The sequence below is a fragment of the Polypterus senegalus genome, chromosome 1 (assembly GCF_016835505.1).
Source record: "Polypterus senegalus isolate Bchr_013 chromosome 1, ASM1683550v1, whole genome shotgun sequence".
In the NCBI taxonomy this organism is placed as follows: Eukaryota; Metazoa; Chordata; class Cladistia; order Polypteriformes; family Polypteridae; genus Polypterus; species Polypterus senegalus.
Window position 1 is genome coordinate 153,738,313 of NC_053154.1, and position 6,000 is coordinate 153,744,312.

The window sequence follows — 6,000 nt, forward strand, 5'->3', positions numbered from 1 at the left end:
ATTTGGGGTTCTCGGTTCGCTGAATTGGAAGTTTCGATAATGTACACGCATCACCAGCGGCATAACATCTCATCGCGTTACAGATTGTTACCTGTTGCGACTTGACAATTTTACAGAATCTCAATGCATAAGTGACCGAGGCAATATTCATGAAATCTGACATTTTATTGATTTGTGGACCTATTTTTATTATAGTATTATTAATAGTACTATGAATATATTTGCCTACATGTGATATTTCGTTATATTTTTTACGTTTGGAGTTTAAAATTCCTCCATTACAATATTTTTTCGCAAACCCCTTTTATAAAGCACGTGAACCCGAACCACCGGTTGGAAATCACTGCTCTATGGTAAACATTAATTTACCTAACTAACAACACCCGTTCCCCCTTTTGCTATTGACCAGTGAAACAGGCAACAACAAAAAAAATCAATCAAACAATGGGATGCTGGTGTCTTGTGTGTCTAAATGGGATCATTGTGCTATCCTCCGACATCATCATCAACTGACAACATTCAGCCAAACAGATTTAAGCACTAAGTAAGAGGTTTGCAAATAATTGTTGCTCAAGAAAATCTGTGGCAAAACTAAAACACCTCAAGTTAAGAATCAAGCATTTTCGAGGTGAAAAAAGACAAGCCACAAAAACAAAGAACACACAGATGACACACACCGCACAACTCAAACCGCACACTGCATGTCTACTAGCAATGGCAACTACTAAATGGCCAGGCATTTGCTTGTCATCACAAGGCCAGCAAGCAACTGAAAAAATAATTTTCTAAAAGCATTCTTGTTCTTTCCACACCAGGACACTGTGCTTATTTGAAACAGGAGCATCATACCACTGCCTTCTTTTCCATTACATGGAAAAACACATGAAGGCTTCCGTGGTGGCCTTTTCAAGTTTATTGTGGTGGTTGAAAACCAACACACAGCACAATGTCTTGTGACCAATTCCTGATATCAATTTCCTTCCATTTTTTTCTTAAATTACTGTACTGCTTTTAAGGGAGAAAATGGTACTGGACTCTTTGTACCTCTTCACTGAACTTGATTGGGCAAAGCTCAAACCAGAAGTGCAAGCATGTGTGATTAAAAAAAAAACAACAGCAACAGGTGGTCTTCATATTCATACAGGTGATGATCTTCAAGTGGCATCACTAAACTGGAAAGTTCAAGTAGGACATGTACACACTCACGCTGTATAAAGAACACTGCAGGGACCACTGGTCCAGCTCCTCAGCCCTAAACAAGTGTAGACCCCCCAACATGAAGACAATTTCAACAACTACAATGAAAAAAGACTCTTCTAGATAAGTAATTATATTGAGTATATGATAGAAAACTGTGAAAAACTTTTTAAAGGAGACAAAGTGGAGGGTTGTATTGTGACCTTTGCTAAAAAAAAAAAAGGTGGATAAGAAGATGTGATGAGATGAGATAAAAAGTTGAGGGTTGACATTACCAATTTAGTGAGAAGGTTATTACTGTTTTTGCACCACGTCTGGTAGAGATGTGCCCCACTCACCCTTAATGAAGAAATGTCACTGGTAACACCTTTTCTGAGTTTGGGTACAGATCACTTTCTATGTGATACTGAATTCTTTTTCAATTCTGAATTTCTTTTTTATCTGATATTACTTTAAAACTTTAAAAACATCAGATCAGGTTTACATCAAGGATATAGCTTGATTATGTAACCTGTTAACAATACAGTCCCACAACTCTTGACTCCTGTTGTATATCCATATTCTTGCACCACTGAATAAAGGTGGAGGAAATCATGTCAGGAAATGCTGAGCCTTATAATGTCATAGTCCTTTTGCATTGACACATAGGATTTGGAAAATGAGTTCTGCTCCTAAAACTTAGAAAACTGAAGAGTATAAATAAAAAAAATATGGGTATCCATGTTTATGCCCGACCTGTGTCACTCTTACAACCCATACTCAGGAAAACATTTCATATAAGCTGAGAGTGTATGTAAATGTTCAGACACGGTCTAGACGGTGCAATACAAACAGTACAGTCGTTAGATTGATTTTTTTTAGCAAATCTGGTTCACGTATTAAGACCTGGCAGCCTGTCTGTAGGTTCTGATAAGTAATACTTTTGTCACACTCCTTTCAAAAAATGGGTTTTGCACTTTTTGCATTTCTGTGCTTTCAGCCTGCACTTTACACCAGCCTGGTTCCTGCTTTTGATCTGCGTCAATATACTGACCTTGGCTTGTTTGTCTATGTTCCCCAAAGCATATGAATTAATATACATATTTAAACCAATGATGATGTGTGATAAAAAGGTCCTATATGAGCACCGAAACCAACACAGACTAACACACGGAGGCACCTGTAAAATAAATAAACTTTTTATTTTTCTTCACCTGCGGGCCACGTCTTCCCCGTGTCCCTCAGGCACAACCACAGTCCCTCACTAAGCACAAAGCACAAACATAAAGCGCAAACACAAATAAACTCCTCTTCTTTCTTCTCCACCACTCCTCCCAGCAAGCGTTGTCTCCCTCCTTCCAACTCTGGCTCTCTGAGTGGTGTTTGCTGGCTCCCTATATAGCCCACCCAGAAGCGCTCCATTTGTTTGATGACCTGCATTCGGCTGCACTTCCGGATGTGGCAGAAGAACCGCCTATATGGGCTCAGGAGGCCGTGCAGCTCCCCCTGGTGGTAGCCACGGAGCCCAACAGGGCTGAGTCCCAAAATCCCATGCCTGTGGCCATAATGCAACCAAGGGGGCTGCCACCAAGCATTCTGGAGAAGATGTCGTGTTGCCCAAGGTTCTTCCCCCGGATCATGTACAGAAGGGGCGTCGCGGCTGAGCATGTGTCCCGCCCATCCACCACAGATGTTATCATGTATTGTCTCACCTCTATCTGGTCATACTGGTTTCCTTTTATAAAATAAAAGTCCAAATTGACCTAAAAAACTGTTTTCTTAAGAACTCATATTGCAGCAAAGTACAGACACAGTGCAATCCACTGCATATAACATAACAGCCATCTCGCCACACGTCACAGTACGTAGGAGCACACAATGTCATAGCAACCAAGTTTCTTTAAAATGTCAGCACCATTTACACACGCATATTCATACACATTCACACTGGGGTCAAATTAAAATCACCTATTAACCTAATCTGCACATCTTTGGGAATGTGGAAGAAAAACCCATGCAGATGTAGTGAAAAAGGTATCAGCAAAAAGACAAATGAAAATAGATTACTGATGGTAGACAAATCTACAAAGCTTTTATGCATTACTAGCTATGCCACCCGTCTATGTTAGAAATCTTAGTAATAAATTTAGTTTGCAGTGCCTCCATCATCTATTGAATTGAAATGGATGTAGTAATAAAATGCATTGCCACAAATGTTTGTGATGTGCCATCTATTGGAATAGCAAATGCAATGCATTTTATTACTAAAAATATTTGTGATGTGCCATCTTTTGGAATGACACAGACATAGCAACAAGATGGACACACAGACAGACATACAGCTACCTATCCTTCTAAACAGCTGCATTGTAGAGAGGCTACGTGCAAAAGTTCGCTGATGACACTGCTATTGTGGGCTGCATCAGGAGTGGGCAGGAGGAGGAGTACAGAAAGTTAATCAAAGACTTTGTTAAATGGTGCGACTCAAACCACTTACACCTTAACACCAGCAAGACCAAGGAGCTGGTGGTGGATTTTAGGAGGCCTAGGCCCCTCATGGACCCTGTGATCATCAGAGGTGACTGTGTGCAGAGGGTGCAGACCTATAAATATCTGGGAGTGCAGCTGGATGACAAATTGGACTGGACTGCCAATACTGATGCTCTATGTAAGAAAGGTCAGAGCAGACTGTACTTTCTGAGAAGGTTGGCATCCTTCAACATCTGCAGTAAGATGCTGCAGATGTTCTACCAGATGGTTGTGGCGAGTGCCCTCTTCTACGCAGTGGTGTGCTGGGGTGGCAGCATAAAGATGAAAGACGCCTCACGCCTGGACAAACTTGTTAAGAAGGCAGGCTCTATTGTAAGATTTAAGTTGGACAGTTTAACATCTGTGGCAGAGCAACGGGCACTAAGCAAACTCCTGTCAATCATGAATAATCCACTGCATCCACTGAACAGTGTCATCTCCAGACAGAGGAGTAGCTTCAGTGACAGACTGAGGAGATCGTTCCTCCCCCACACTATGCGACTCTTCAATTCCACCCAGGGGAGTAAATGCTAACATTAATTTTATTTTAATTTTTTTTATTTTTTTCATTTTTATTACTATTTAATTTAATATTGTTTCTTTGTATCAGTATACTGCTGCTGGATTATGTGAATTTCCCCTTGGGATTAATAAAGTATCTATCTATCTATCTATCTATCTATCTATCTATCTATCTATCTATCTATCTAAAATATTTTTATAAGGGCCAGCAAAAGAAGTAATGGTGAATTATGACACAAGAAAATGCAAAAAATGGGTGGCAGGAAAAGCACTGAAAAAGTATTATAATTGCTTTGAAATAAATGTGATACTCACAACAAATATAATATTTTCTCAGTATGAATTCCATTAAAAAATCGCAGTGAGCTAACCAACTGTTTTAATATTATGTTGAGTTACATCCGCTAGTAAAAGCAGTGATGAGAGAGTTAGAGGCTGCCACATTTTTGTGATATGTTCATTAACAGAAATAGAGAATTTATTTACAGTTGAATTAGTGCCAACTGCAAAAAAAAAAGCAATGGAAATTCCAAGTCTCATAAAATAACACAAGAACAGCTTTAAGCAATAGCTAGCAGCTTATGAACTCTGCAGAAAGAGCATAAGCAGTCAGTTAGCAATCACCAAAGTATGCAGTTAAAAAAAAAATCATAAAAGCCAAAAAAAATAAACACCAAGCAATATATTCATGCATTTATGCCAGCCATTTGGATGAGGGAAAAGTTTGAACAGAGAGTCTGTGACACTGATATGTGGCCTGGGATGTGCAGGAAAACACAGGACATGGTTGAAATGGGGTTCAGGTATTCTCCTCTTAAACATGACTGAACCTATGAAGACACAAAATCCCACATAGGCCTTTGCAAGCTCCAGCAAGGCAGCGTCATTATGATGAGAGGCTTTACAGGCCTACATCCACAGCTTTGATACACAAATCTAAAGAAGTCTACACCAGACACGGTATTTTGGAAAATGCCATAGCAGATGGCACACCTAAATAAGCATCAGTGACTGAGAATTTACTCTTACTTTGACAAGCCAGCATTACTCTTGCATGAATAGCTTAGCAAAGATCTATGTTTATAGTGTAAATAGTACAAGAGCAACATTTACCTTAGCTTCTTGGCATATCACCATATGCTATCATCAGGGCATTTCACCTGCTATAGCAGTAAATCCCATTCTTTCCTGCAGATTGGGAGAAAAAAGAGAAGAAGCACTTCAAACAGTGAAGTCAGCATGTTTATTAAGGGAGTAATCAACAAACCTCTGGGTGGACACAGACAAATATTTCAAAATGAGCAAAAAGATCAGTAATTCAATCAGAGCTGCACGATATTAAAGTCTAATGAAAAGGCAAATTTTCAAAAATACAGAGCATGAAAAAGAGGAACAAAACACTTAATGTAACATTCTCAGACTCAGTGTTGGGGTGATACTAACAGCACTGGACATACGAAACCCAGGAGGGTTCTAAACTCAAGAGAAATCAAAAAAGGTAGGCTTGACAAAACTGAGAAGATGACTTGACAATGGACTATTAAGAGATATATGGGGTCCACTAACTGTAAATGCAAAGCAAGCTACAAGTTAAGGCTGAGTAAGTGCTCTTGCATGACAGTTTTTCTATAGCAGCCAGCATATGCAACCAGTGTAAAATTAAGTGGAGGTAAAAAAATATCATGCGATGATTACAAGTGAGTGAGTAGATGAGGGGAGACCATGATGGCAAACCCCTTAGCTCAAAGGAAGGAGAGCACATCAACACTCACT

General features: G+C 39.5%; 1 long non-coding RNA gene across 1 annotated transcript in view; it reads right to left on the reverse strand.

Moving 5' to 3' along the window:
- LOC120533696 overlaps positions 1–5,417 on the reverse strand; it is a 78,980-nt gene extending 73,563 nt beyond the window's left edge. Inside the window, exon 1 of the long non-coding RNA XR_005634600.1 lies at positions 5,341–5,417. This is a non-coding gene — a long non-coding RNA (uncharacterized LOC120533696). The remainder of the gene's footprint in view (positions 1–5,340) is intronic.
- Between the last annotated feature and the right edge of the window lie 583 nt (positions 5,418–6,000).